The following is a 15,269-nucleotide window of genomic DNA, read 5'->3' on the forward strand; positions in this document are numbered from 1 at the left end:
TTACATTAGACAGACTAGACACACTGCCCTCATCAGTCTTCTTTGGGAGCTATAAAGTTTCTTTTTTTTTTTTTTTAATTTTATTTTATTGAAGTGCACCAGCACTTCAATAGAGTCTTTGAGCCATATGTTTCTCTGTTGTTCCCTTTACAGGGACTCTAGAATGACTGTCATCCACACCATCCTGAAGACATTTCCAGGCAGAAAGCAAAACTCTTATTTGTCAATCCTCTCATTAGATAAGGACCCAAGTATATTCTCTCAGATTGCCCTGCTTTATGTTTTACTTGTAGCTGAAGATTCTAACTTATTTACTTACTAGTATTCTATATAATTTTATTCTATTATTATGACACTTTATCCCTGTACTTTCATATTCTATATTTCATTCTTATTTCTTGTTATATATCACACACACACACTTGCTTATGTGTGTTTGTGTGTGTATTTATTTTCATTTTTTAGGTTTCATTATCATTGTTTTCAGGCCTTATGACTGTAATGAAGTTATTTGATTTGATACCTGGTTTATGTTTTCCTTATCTTTGTTCATAAAATTGCGAGCATTTGTATTTATCATCTCCACACACATTTCCCTGTTCCTTTGGTCAAAGAAATGACCAAAGTAACTTGGGTCTGTTATTCTATGTCAAGCTGAATGATATTACTTTACCAATATGTGAATATAAAATTTTCCTATTATATTCTTCTCTAACTATTATGCATTAGAAAATCGTTTAATTATTTCATTATGACAGAAGCAATTCTTAGATCTCTTCAAAACTTGCATGTATTAAGTGATATTAATAAAAATATAATTAAGATATTAATTAATACTATAACTGTAAGCACTCTAATACAAATATTTCATCCTACAATCAAGTGCATTCTGCTTATTGTTCTGCTATAGCACAGGTTGAAAAATATTATTTCTATAATGTAACATCAAAAATCTATTTTTCTCTAGCAGCTGTTCATTTTTTTTTTTTTTTTAGGAATGTTAGCACAAAAAACCCTTATCTTTACACCTACTCTTTCTGATGAAAAAAACACCATGAATTGAGTTTTCTCAATTCACCCAATTAGTGTTTGGCTCTGTCAGATAAAAGTTACTTAAATTGCCCCTGAATGGTCTTCCAGTCCATAATAGCTATGAACCAAATACCCATTAAAGTATGTTATACTGCTTCCATGAATGGGGATTTTAATTTATTTTTTAAAGTAACTAATTCATCATTATAAACTTATTTTCACTTTCCTAGATTAACAAACTCACCAAAAGATCAGTTTACGTTCATTTTAAATTTAAAGCTTCGAAACTCCTCCTTAACCTCTTATTTCCTTATGTAGCTTGGAACATATTTATATACACTCAGTAATATATTTTATAGTTTAGAGTTTTGATTTAGAAAATCAAAGTTCTTAATCTTTTACATTTCAGGCAAGCTGTGAATTAGCATAATAGAGTTCAAGAGAATGCTTTCAGGAAGCATTTGAAATTCTGCAGTCTTATCAAGATCTTTTCAAAAGATGGGCAAAGCTACTAATTTTAATTTTGTTCAATTATATTCTCTTCTCTTCTCTTCTCTTCTCTTCTCTTCTCTTCTCTTTCTTTCTTTCTTTCTTTTTGTTTGAATTTTGTGTCATCACTTTTGGTGTCCATCTATAATTTTAAAAGAAAACTACACAAACAATCATGTACTTTTTCTCTTTTGAGAAGCATTACTCTATTTATATTTCATATTAACATATTTCATGTTCCATGATCAAGCCAAAAATTTAGAAAAGTCAATACTTGTAGCACTTAATTCAGTAATATCCTTTTCAGATTCCTGTTGCATTTATTGTGGTTTTGTGTAGTTTCTTTTGACATCTCCATTTGAATCTCCTCCTATTCTTCTTTAAGCCTTTCTAGAAACTCTCTTGCCTTCTGAACAGAATTCAATTAAAATCTCTGCTGTTTCAATGTAAAAATCAAGCCTTCCAGTTTGTCCAATCAAAATTGATTTTTTTTATGCTTTAATATTTCAGTAAAATATATATATTTTCTCTTTTGTAAAAGTCTGATAGGAATTTCTTTTAAAATAATTATGTCTGTATTACCAATTTTCAATCTTGTATTAAAATGTTGCTGCGAAATTTGATCCCTTGTCTTCTTCCTAACAAAATGTACTAAAACATCCCTTGGGACATTTCTTGTTCTAGAAAATCTAGAATTTATTCTATAAACTTTATCAATTTTGGCCTCATTATTCTCCTCTTCCCAATCTAAAAAAAATGCTAGGGCTTTAATCATTTCTCTAATATCTTCTTCTGAAGTCTCAGGAATTGCTCTAAGTCTCACAAAATGTCTTCCCTCTCAATTCTCATAGAAGTTATCTAATTCTCTTTCTAACTCTCTGTCTATAACTTCTGTCTTGCTCTCTAAAAGTTAAATTTTGTAATTAATTTATTTTACTTCTCTAGACATTTGTTTTGCAGAGCTTTCCATCTTCCTAACTTTTCCTTTCACTTCTTCTTTCATCTTTAAAAATCTTTCATCCATTTTTCCCCTAAGGCTGTCAACCTGATATCGATTCTAACTTACTACTCAATTGCTCATATATTTTCTGAAGCAAATCTGGTGCTGTTCCTTTTTCTGCAGGTTCCTTTAACAATCCCTCCTCCCTTCCATTCTTGCTACTTTTCTAGTAGCCATTCTGATATTATAATCCCAAAAAGGAAGTGGCTCAAGCAAGGGGAAAGGAAAAGGCAACCCCCCCCTTTCCCCCTTTTATCTTTCTCTGCCTTCTAACACTTTCATCTTTAATGGCACTCCATAGCTTCAATCCATATCACAATCCACATCTTCAGAGCAACAAAGCATCACAGTCGGACTCAAATTACCTTTATCTTTTGTTTTGTAAAATCCTGTATCAACTCTCATTTACTGCAGTTTAATGAAAGTTTATCTACACTGTATTTCCCTAAAACAATTATAATTTAATTTGTCCATTGGGGGGGATTTAATAGTTGCCTTTTGCAAACATTTATCTTCATAGTAGAGTAGACTAATAAGTTGTAAACATAGGCGTACATCCTAAACATGATGACATTCAAATGGTGATATGTGCATCATGACATCACAACAAGTATGTAAGAAAGAGTTTATGTTGTCTCTTGCTCCTCTTTGTTCCCTCCTGCATCTATAGTCGCAAAGGTAGGCGTACTCTAAGTACCTTCTCTTAAATGATCCCATCTGCTGTGATCTGGGAGGCACACTTTTTTCATGGATGCCCTGACCTTTTGGAACAGCCTCCCCACTAAGATTTGAAAGGCCCCAACCTATTAGATTTGCAGAGGGCTATGAAGGCCTGGCCTAGGCCTTGGTCTAGGACAGAAGTGAGACCAGCAAATACAAATACAGAGTTAGTATTGTGGCCCTGTAATTGAGTGATATGATGTGTTATGGGCTTCATTTGGTTATATTTATTCTGTTTTTACTGAATGTCATAGTGATCTACCTAGGATTATCACATATGAGATAGGCAGTCATATAATTTCAACAAATAAATAAATAAATAAAGTCTATTCACTTGAATTTCAGCATAGGCATTATATTTTATGTAAACCAACAAGAGTCGGTTTGAGCAGGCAGTATAGATATATGTATTATAAACAAATACTTGATTTTTCCTAAATAAGCTGGTGAATGAACACACACATGTACACATGTGCACACACACACACACAAAGAACAATATTATACTGAAATAATTAAAGTTGGAGACAGAACCAAAAGTAGTTTAAAAATGTACTTTTTGATCAAATCTAAAAAGTAAAGTTCGACAATACTATCAACAAATTCACTTAAAAAAAAAGTTTAATCCAGGTTGGGATGCAATGCCTACAGATTTGTACACAGCCAACTGCTTTGACAGACCTTTAGAAGTTTAGCATGAAGGCCTCAAAAGGGTTTTACATCTCTGACTGCAAGTAGGAACCATGATGCAGATAGGAATGATACCACTTCAGAACATTGTGCTTTGTTTTTATAGTTCGAAGCAACAGGCAAAATGACAGCATCAATAGATTTTTAAAACATGAATCTATAACTTCTATAATTCTTCTCTTTAAAATAAATTTGAGGATTATTCAAAAACACCACTGTATATACTACATATTTGTTTTTTCAGATTATAGCAGATGATGTTTTGAAGTGAAGATATGCTAAACTACCATAAACATATAGTTACTGGAATATTGTTTGGTGACAGAAGTTGTGGTGGCTTATGAGTTTTTAATTTTACTTTATGACAGATTCCCATGTTATTATAAGTTTCAAACAGTCTGAAACAAAATCATACCTGTTCTGCCCAAAATGTTTCTGTTCCAAGACTAAGGTTTGGGGTATTTTTTTTTCTTCTTCTTACAGATAAAATTTCACAGATACTTAGAAAGAACTGCACTATACAACTCAGTATAATTTTAGTAGAGAATGGACTTAAACCATTCCAGTGTATACAAGTTTTGGAATAGATTGTAGACCCAAGACTCTGTTCACCTATCTGAACAGGATTAATGACTTTGATGTCTATGGCTGCACTAAAGCACTTTTGCTGATGATTCAACAGTATAACAAAGTGGTCTTCTTATTAGCTGTTTTCTGCATAACATAGGTCTACATTAGGTTATGGAATCCAAACCAACTATAAATGGCATACTTATTTGTTAGTCTGGTTTGTTTTCTATTTGTATTGAATACTCACAGCAGCAAAAATTAACTAAAATACAAAGCACAAATATGTAAAATCCAGATGTAAAATCAGCATTAAAACAATTATAATTCAGAACTGAAGGGCTGCTGGAAGACATGCATCTTAGTTGTTCTTCAAAAGGCAGAAAAAATGGGGATCAATCTTGGGAGTGAAGAAAGAAAACCCTACCTAGACTTAAATACACTGACCTGTTGTGCCATTGTCAGAACAAGCCAGCAACCACAGGCAGAAACAAACTGGAGACATAATAAAAATGTACCCCTGGATGACAGCCTCGTGTGTCTCAGAGTGGTAGGCAGCAGTATTGCAACCGAAACTCTCCTCACAACATGAGTTCAATCCCAGCGGAAGCTGGATTCTCAGGTAGCCAGCTCAGGTCAACTCAGCCTTCCATCCTTCTGAGGTCAGTAAAATGAGTACCCAGCTTGCTGGGGAAGGTGACGACTGGGGAAGGCAATGCCAAACCACCCCACTATAGTCTGCCAAGAAAACATCACAAAAGCGACATCCTCCCAAAGGGTCAGTCATGACTCGGTGCTTGCACAGGCGACCTTTCACTTTCACCTTTCAGCCCTGGATGTATTTAAAAAGAACAAACACAACAACCCAAGGGGGGGAAAAAAAAAAACTAGCTAGCTTGGAGAAATAAATAATAATAATGAATAAATGCTGCTGTGTTTTGATTCAGTGACATTCTACATATTAGGGAAAGACTGTAGTCACTGTGCTACTTCAGCAATGTTATTAAAGGTATATCTAAAATATATTGAAGTGCAATAGGGTGGCCAGAAAGGAATTTTAGTTTTAAAAGTGATTGTTGTACCTGTATATATGTTTACTTCTATATATAAATTTATCTTTATTTTATATGTATCTGTGGATGTATGGATGGATAGATGATAATAGATAGATAGATAGATAGATAGATAGATAGATAGATAGATAGATAGATAGATAGATAGATAGATGGATGGATGGATGGATGGATGGATGGATGGATGGATAGATAGATAGATAGATAGATAGATAGAACTGAATTCCTTGTAAACTGTTGTTAAAGAGTCTAACACTGGAAGTAACTTTCTTAACTTCATTTAGAGTCATGAGTAGAGGACAGAAACAGCTGAAGACTATAGTATAGCTATAGCCACAGAATCAGGAGGAACTTTAGAAGGACCTCTTCTCCAGAGTTAAAAATCCAGAAGGATTAATGATAATGGTCCTACAAGCAATCAGGCCCTAAGCTGTTAGAATTTTAACAGTTAATGCCAATACCTGAAGTGGTGCCCAGAATGCTTTGGCAACCAATATATAACTTTAAACAAAGATATCATTTGGTGCCAGAAATTGATGCCATTCCCTTGCTGCTACACACTTGGAGGTTCCAGTTTCTTTTCAAGGGTAGTCCCATTTTTTTTTTTTAAAGGCCTATGCTTCACCTCATCAATGAAAAATACTCAAATGAAATATTGTAATGTTCTACCACTGTCCTACTATGTTCTACTATCAAGATATAAAATTAAGGTATACAAGTATTCTTAATATAATTCTGTACTGTACATCACTAACCAATATCCTTAGGGTGTCCAAAGCAGGAAGATAATTGTTAGATGATCTTCCCTTAACATAGTGTTGGACTACAATGGAAATGCTTGTAACCTACTAGAAATAATAAATTCTGAATAGATTGCAATAGGGTACAGCATACTGCCCTACTCTTTAATGGCAGAGTAAAACAATTCTGCATCAGAAGGCTTGGATAGCAAGAATATATTCATTCCATTCTAACCCAATCTGAAGGGTTTCCACAGGCAAGCATAAGGAAGCTGTCCTCCAATGAGGCCTGTCCTCGAAGACAGAATTGCCATATCCCAAAATATTTTTGTATCAGAGTATCAGTCAAGGTTAGCAGTAATGCTGAATATTTAAACAAAAGAGCAATTTTGGTGGTGGTGCTTTCCAAGTATATTTAAAACCAGAATTAGACAAATTATTATGGATATTCATATGTGATATGTCTTCTTCCAACAGTCTGTCAAAATAAAGCTGATTAAGTAATAGGAAACAAGAATGAATTGGAGGGAGGGGAAAAATTAAAACTGAATGCAAGGGTGGAAAGAGGCTTTTTGTATTCAAGTATTGCAGTAAACCTTTTATATAATGTATACACACTGTTTTTTTCATATCACTAGCAAAAAAAAAAAAGCCCCTATGCTTCCAGGATGGGATATCATATCCAAATATTGTATGTCTGCAGCTTTATAGAACCTGGAAAACCTGCAGTTAACATTAAATGGATAGATATGCATACGGATTGTATTTGGCCAGGCAAGATACAGAATGCTGGCAAACAACATCTTGGTGACACAACACAGTGAGCACTTTGTATCTTGTTGGATTAAGAACTAGATTTGTGTTTTAGCCAATATAATGTCATGTTGAGTTATGTAAATCCCATCACAGAAATGCAAACACAATGCAGCAGCAGTATTCTTTGGCTCTGGTTCCTCAGCTATTTCAGTGAAACCAATTTGATGTCTTGCTACAGATTTGAGCCTCTTGCGGCTCAGCTATACTATTCATAGAATGTAGCTGTTTTTTATCATTAGGCTTTATGATAGAACAAACATATTTAATAACTGGCACTTTTAACTCTTTGTGGTTAAGGGAAAAATAAATAAATGTGTTACTCTGGTGAAGTACCAGAATACCATACAATATGTCACTAATTCTTATCTAACTAACAAATGTATCACAGTTAAAGTGCAGTGCACAGAGTTTTAGCTCATAATTTTACCAACCCTGTTCAAATGATGCTTTTTCAAAAATAATTTTATTAAACATTACAGTTCAACATATAGAAACTAATACAAACTACAAAAAAATAAAAGGATAAAAAATAGTGCAGAGAAAAAGAGAAAGAGAAAAATAGAAAAGAAAGAAAAAAGAACAAGAATATAGCAAAGAAAAAGAAAAGAAATATATAAAAAAGTTATTTCCCCCTTTGTCACAAGTATAAACAATTTTAACAACTTATCACCTTCTCTTAAAGTACAACAAACCATCTCTTTGTCCCATATCTCTTTGTCTATCATACATCTGATGTTAAGGTATTTTGTTCCATTCTCCATCTCTTCCTTTATCTATAAACAGATCCTTAAAACCTTATCATTCAGCCTTAGTCAGCCAAAGTCCATTAAGGGTTACCAGAAATAGCAACGTATCTATTTTAACCTTGATCAAATAAACCCACTTTATATTATTTCCTTTTCCTTTTAATAATCTTAATCTTTAATCTCTTCAAATAATCTACTAGAGCTTGTTCTCTTTTCATTTTTTTCTTTGTCACTTCCCACAAAATCCTTCAGAGGTTTTACAGATCTCTTTTGTAACTCCAGTATAAGAAAATTATCTAAATTATTCTTTTGGTTTGCCATCTGTGTATCCCTTTTAATTATTAAAACATTGCCTGGTTTCATTCACATATCCAGTATGTATGCTGTCATTTTTTTAAATCCAGTTTCAGATCAGTCTCAGTCTTATCCCATAAAACTTCCTTTTTGTTAACATCTGAATACAGTCTATCTATAATGGCAGAAACTTTTAAGATTAACTTCTGGGTCCATTGTTCAAATATCTTCTTCAATATGTCTGATGTTAAGGAATTTTGCTCCATTCTGTGTGTGAGGGTTCTTTGCTTTTCAAGGACTGGACACACCACAGTATAGCAAATTTGTACAAAATGCTTATACAGATTATAGCACATACCTTCCCCAACAACTAACTAGTGTTCTCCACCCATCTAGGACTTGCAAGGTGATGTTGCCATGTAAATTTAATACTAAGTCCTTACAGTAGTTCAAGCAAAAGTCTGTAAGTCTGTAAAGTGGCATACAACCACCTTTTCCCAAATGTTCTAGTTGTGATGAGGTGCTGCTTCAGTGTGGTTGTTCTTTTTAGAGTCCAAATATATTAACATCTGTACATGTTCCAGACAACACCTCTGTTTAATTCAGTGTTTTCAGACTTGTCAAGCTGGTTTTCACAAAGCCATTTTTTTTAAATGAAGCTGTAGAAAATCAGGTTAAAATGTGATATTTTTGGCATCCATAGGGGCCTTTTTGTTCTTTCTATTTGCAGTATGGTATGGAGGAACTTTTTCTTCAGAAATGTAAGAGAGAAAGGATTAAAACAAGTACCACTTCTGGGCTAGATCAGGGGACATCATGCTTAATTATAGTTTTACAAAAAGCTTGATCAGAATTGGCCCAAGATAGTTTGCTACATTAAGTGAAAGAAAAGATAGTCCTCAGACAGCAATTGGAGAGTCCAAGGTGGTTGGAATAAAATAATCTCCTTCATTACAGAGGTCAATGTGTGGTGGTTCTGGAGGCAGTTCTTAAGGAAGGGATTTGTGTGGTAATTTCAGATGGAGCTAGACATGTTGTGGTATGTGGACATCTTTGCCTCCTCCCTCAGCCTCTCTGATTCAGGGTATCCCTTCCAGTGAATTCTAAGCAGCTACTCCTGATTCTGGAATCCAGAATACTGGATATTCTACCTTGTATTCCTTCTCCTCATCCACCAGAACTGGGGATGGAGGAGGAGAGAACAAGTGCAGGATGCAAGGAGAAAAGTTGCTTCTCTTGATCAAGAAATAACCAATGAAATACCAGAAGAATCTTCACTGGAATAGGCAATTACAGGCAGAAGGTGCCTGGGCTAATCTGATGTGTAACAGCAAAAGGCTCTATAAGCTTTGTGTCCAGCTCTTTTGATGGGGAGGGAAGGAAAAGACTTAGATAAAAGCCACACCAAATCTCCTCCCACAATTTTGGTTCCTTTACACATTTGCTGCCCATTTGTACACAGCATTAGCCAAATCTAACTATGCATTGAAAAGGAGCTGTGCAGTCTGACTCCCCTGGAAAAAGCCAGAAGCTTGGAGAACAATGGAGGCAGGAGCTTAGGAGGAGAGGATGGGGTGGTGGTGGTGGTAGTTGCAGACTGTTTGAAAGGGAAGCCTGTAATGGAGAAACGGAGAAAGCTGTTATAGGAAAATTCTGCAAGAGGCAATAAAGGTGCCTAATTTTCTTATTAATAAAAAATATACTGTTCAAGTAATACATTCATCTTTTCTTTCTGTTATTCAGTAAATGTAAAAGAGATTTCCAAAACTTGGATGTAAACTGACAGTTCTGATATCAGATCATATGATTGACTAAGTCCCTGTACCAAAAATGTGGTCCAGTAAGAGCTGTGCAGTCTTCTGAACCAATGTTAGTCCCTGTGAGGAATAAAATAAGGCATATTAGTAAACAAATCCGCTTTCAACAAAATGATTGTGTAACCCTATTTAGCTGGAAGTTCAGTAAGAAAACTGTGTGAAACTATTCTATGGTCCAGGAAGGAAGGGGAGTCACCAGAGCAAACCAGCCAGCTTGGTAGTGACAGCTCTAGCCCAGAAACAGATATAACAGAATTACACATTAACACATAATACAATAACACAATAACACATAAACAATAATGTCTGTTATGGCAAAGTTGTAATACCTCTCCCCTGTAAAGCAAATGTCCCTCAGTCACAGAAAAACCAGAATTAGTCTGTGAGTCTCTGTGAAAGTCATTATCTGTGCCCTGTTGTTGTTGCACGTCCTGTTTTTATTGCAAGTAAATCCAATCCAACAGATCTACTGCTTGCCTTCCAGCACCTATCTTCTCTGGTGTGTCCCCTTGGGGGAGAGGGGTATAATCGTTTGGCTTCAAGACAATGGATGGCCTGAGAGTGCAACTGGCAGCTTGTTCTGTGAACTAGGAATACAGGTGATATAAGCATTGATATGGGAGAAAATGTGTTTCCACTTGATGAAGATTTATACCTGATATTTCAAAGTCACGTGATCTGTATGTACATGTACAGGGTAGGTGGTACCTTCCAAGAAAAACTTCCATTGTTAAAACATTGCTTTTTGGCTAATAAATTTCTGTTGAAATTACCATGGTTTCTTTCAGCCAGGAAAAGCACAAGGCAAGAGGCCCTTCCCTCCTGCTGCTGAAGCCTAAAAAAGAACAGACCCAGAAGCAGAGTTCAAGGTATTAATTTGCACAACAAAGGCATGACAGGAATCTGAATTTCTGTGTAGTAGCTGACATGAAAAAAGACTCTGCCTTGCTTTTGAAAAAAAAAAACATTTAAATTTGTGCTGTTTTGTCAGAAATAAACAGTCTTGTGCATTCTGCAAAATAAGGGTGAGTCTTCTATAAAAAATGATAGAATACCCCCATAGTTGAACATAGTCCACATTTCTATATGTTTGCTACGTGAAAATGATTGCGCCTTAGGTGGATCCATCTAGACATCTTCTCTAGAAATCCAATAACCCAAATAGTCTAATTGGGGAAAAATAAATTCACTTTTTTCCAACTTAGCAAAAAGCTTGTTTGCAAAGGTATTCTAGGACATACGTCATGTGAGTCACACATAAGCATGAATCTTATAAAAAAAAAAAATCAGGATGTCATCCAGGTACACAGTACAAATCTGTCTAAAATATAAGAAAATATTTTCATTCATGTATTTAGAGAAGACCAGAGAGTAACTAACCAACCCCAAAAGCATTACTGCATATTCAAATTTGTCATAGTGGGGATCAGAAGCTATTCAACATTCATGACCCTGTTTGATTCAAATCAAACTGTAAGCTCCCTCAAGGGTAATTTACTGCAAATGTGTGCCTTCTGAAGGAGATCCAGCAGGTCTGAAATAAGAGGCAGGGCATAGTGGTTCCTGAAGTCTATAATTGTGAGTAACTGTGAAGGAATTATCTTTCCTCTTTACAAACAATGTAGGTGAAAATGCTGGAGATGTAGAAAGACAAATATTTTCTTCAGGTTGTTCAGTTGATGCTGGCTGGGGAATTCTGGAAGTTAAATTCCCCAGAATCCATCGTAAAGTTGCCAAGGTTGAGAAAGATTGGTCCAGAAACTCTTTTAACTCTAGCGTAAACATGGTATATTGCCTTTTTTAAGCTGATTTGGGCTTCAGGTTTTAAGTTGATGGTCTAGACATATGTGTATTAAGGGACAGTTGTTTCCAAAACAACAAAATCTGTATACTCTTTGGTCAAAAAAGGAGGTTCAGGCAGCAGTGTGGACAGAAAGAGAGAGGGAAAAAAATGGATGCCTACAAATGGTGCTGTTGACATTTTTGAGAAGGAAAAGAAATTATCCCTTGTTCCCAGGTTATATCTGGGGACTTGTAAGAAAGCTGTGATATAGAGTGGCAAGAATTCTATCTGATCATTTATTTTCCACTGTAGAGAAGTCCTATGTTGTAAAAGAGGATTGCCCTGAAGAGATTGTCCATCAATTGTTTCAACTATCGTAGGCTTCTCTATTAAGTATGTAGGTAACCCAAACTGATGCATCATAGTCTCATCTGGGAAATTAACTGTTCCATTAAAGCCGTGGAGATCTGAATTTCGGTGCCTGAGGGTGTGTGAAGAGTAACAGAGATAATAAAATGCACTTGCCTGCTGTTGACTGTCTGAGTCCTTCTAAATTGTTTGAAGCCCCCTGCCAAGCTTTTGGTAGGGGAGCCTGCAAAGTTTCCTGAAAATGAGGCCCTGGAGTGATTTAGGCATTTATTCACAAGGTGACTCGCAGCCAAACTTTATTGGGACAAACTGTGGCTAGATGTCTTGGATCTATATAATGAAAACATAAAGTAAGTCTTCCCTTTGTTTTTCTGCTGTAGACAAGCAGAGTCTTCACTGTACCTATTTGTATGGATTCTGTAGTGCTGGAGGTGGAGGAGGCAATAGGGGAAACAAAGGCTGTAAAGCCTCCCTCTCTTATTCCCTCTATTTCTCAACTCTCTAATTGCCCATCAATTAACATGCAACTCTGAAATGGTTGCTCCAAAATATATGGTGTGTCCTGTCTTACCAATACATTCCTCAATTCATCAGAAAGTCCTTCTGAAAATTGATTAATTGGAGCAAGATCACACCAATGCACAGAACTGAAATCAGATCTGTACTGATAAACTTCGTGATTTCCTTGCCTCGGCTTCTGAATTTCCCAGTTTGCAATTGCTGTTTTGGCCAAAGTATCAAAAAGGAGTTCTAAATCTCTACGTGAAGTTCTAATAATTTTTCTCAATGAGTAGCACAGCCCATCTGGCTGCCTCTTCTTTCAGTAGACAACAAAGGCTACCTTGGTCTGATCTATAAAAAACTCTGCTGATTGTCCTGGTGATTATGAAACTTTGGAATCTTCAGCATCCTCCTCCTCCACCAGCTTCTCCAGTAGACCTTTCTGAGGTAAACTGTATCCCTCATACTATGCTAGCTGTATTATGGCATTATGCAGGTTTGTTATCTGTGTATTTACTCCAGGTGATGCTGTAATGATGACTCATCTATTTGTACTGCAGACTATGAGGTGCCTTGAAGATTTATAGCCATATTCTAGGTATCATCATAATCATCTTTATCATCCAGAAGATTCTAGAAAGCAATGTTTGATGCTTTTCTGATGAAACAGTACTGAAGCTTTAAGATTGATCAGAACTAGCCCAAGAAGGTTTGTTATATGAAATGAAGAATGAGAAAATGACTGTCCATATCCCATGTTCAGAAGCTGACTAAAGTGAACTGGTTTAGTTTAAAACCTATTTCAGTATTTGCACTGGAACAGTATCATATAGGAAGCAAGAGGTTAGTTTAAAAAACCTAGGTGTCAGCCCATCAGACTAGCCAAGGTCAAGAAACAGAAAGAGCAGGGATTCCAAAAATGCTGTATTCTTGTAGAGTTGGATAATAAATTTTATTTATTTATTTGGTTTTTGAATTTCTTTCTCATGCTTTTCATTTTTTCAGGGCAGAGTTGCATCCTTTAATGTTTCATTGTTCCCTTCCCTCTTCCCAAGGCCAGGTCTACATTCTTACACACTAAAATAGGTTGCAAACCTATAGAGTCATCAAGAGTGAACTGGTTTAGTTTAAAACCTATTTCAGTATTTGCACTGGAACAGTATCATATGAAAAAAAGCAAAGAGATGACCACTTCCTTCCTCAGCCTACTTGTCTGTGCTACTTAATGGGAATAGCCTCATTCTGCATAATGGTAAACTCAGCTCTCATTTTGATACTGCCTGAAGAAACATGCTTCGCATTCACAGTCTTGTTCTAAGTATGTCAGTACATCATATGTATAACCTAATTCAGGGATGCAACAGTATGTTGGCTTGTAAAATAGTCTTTAGGTTAAATATCCTAGTTTCCATGCTGTAAAATAGAATGCCATGTTTGGGGTAAAAATAGGATATGGTTTTGTTTGTGAGATACAGTACAAAATGTGCCAAAACATGCAGGTACTATATCCATACAATTAACCAGAAATGTTGCTTGTAACATGGTTTAGTGTAAAGCTGATCTTAGGCCCATGGTAGTATGTATTTGTGCTATATTGCTTAGGGGTACTATTTAGCACTCTGCAGTGATTATACCTTAGCATTAGGAAAACAACAGAGAAAATTTAAACATTGTTTCAGGCTTTAGTTAAGATACCTAGACTTGCAGTCCATAAATTGTTTCCTTGATTGTGCAGCAGGAAGTGATCATCTCTATGCAGGGTCAAAACTTGAATCCAGAAAAGGAGTCAGAAAATATGAACTAGGCCAATAGCACAAGAATAGTACTATAGTGGTCTTGAAAAAAGAGCCATGGACATATCACCTTCATTCTTCAACATATAAGAATGTTAATAGTGATATCACAAGTCTTCCTGTGAGAATACAGTGGACTGAACAGCTGTGCCCATGAGTTCTGTGGGCAAAACTGCCATCATGGCAGTTTTTTCAGGCTCAGGCTGGTTTCTCCTGTAGCCCAAAGCATTTTTATGGATTAAGGAAAATGCTTGGAATTGACCCATTTGTTCTCTGGATGGCGAGTTGCAGCCAGGAGATCATGAACAGCATGTGTGATTGATGGGTAAGCCTTCTCCAGGAGGCTGGGATTTCACCATTTCTGAGCCACACTGCAGCTCTTAAAGGGACATTAAGTCCAGCCACCCCATTTCTAAAGCACCCAATTAACTGTTTTTAAAGTGTTTGTACCCTAAGAGAGGCTTTCTACAGTAAGAAGAAGTAGACTCTCTTGGTGCTTATCATTATTTCTGGATTAATTTTTTTAAAATCTTTTAAAAAGTTGGCTGTTTTCCCATTTAAAGACTAAGGAGAACTGAATAAATAATTGCCTCCCTGTTTCTATTTTTGTACTGAATTTGAAGGATTCAATATTTTCCTACATGTTGAATTTGTTGGTTTGAATTTCTAGTCCTCTGTTCACTTTTCATGAGTGCTGTTTGTTAGCACACTTTCTCATGTTTCAATTTTACTCAGAAGTTTTTCATTAACTCATTAACTCCTATCTGCAGGAGTCAAGTATCTAGGGGGTGCCATAACCACTGCCTGAAACATGGAGGATTTCAAGGAGACTCTTTCAG

The sequence above is a fragment of the Candoia aspera genome, chromosome 8 (assembly GCF_035149785.1).
Source record: "Candoia aspera isolate rCanAsp1 chromosome 8, rCanAsp1.hap2, whole genome shotgun sequence".
NCBI classification, from domain to species: domain Eukaryota; kingdom Metazoa; phylum Chordata; class Lepidosauria; order Squamata; family Boidae; genus Candoia; species Candoia aspera.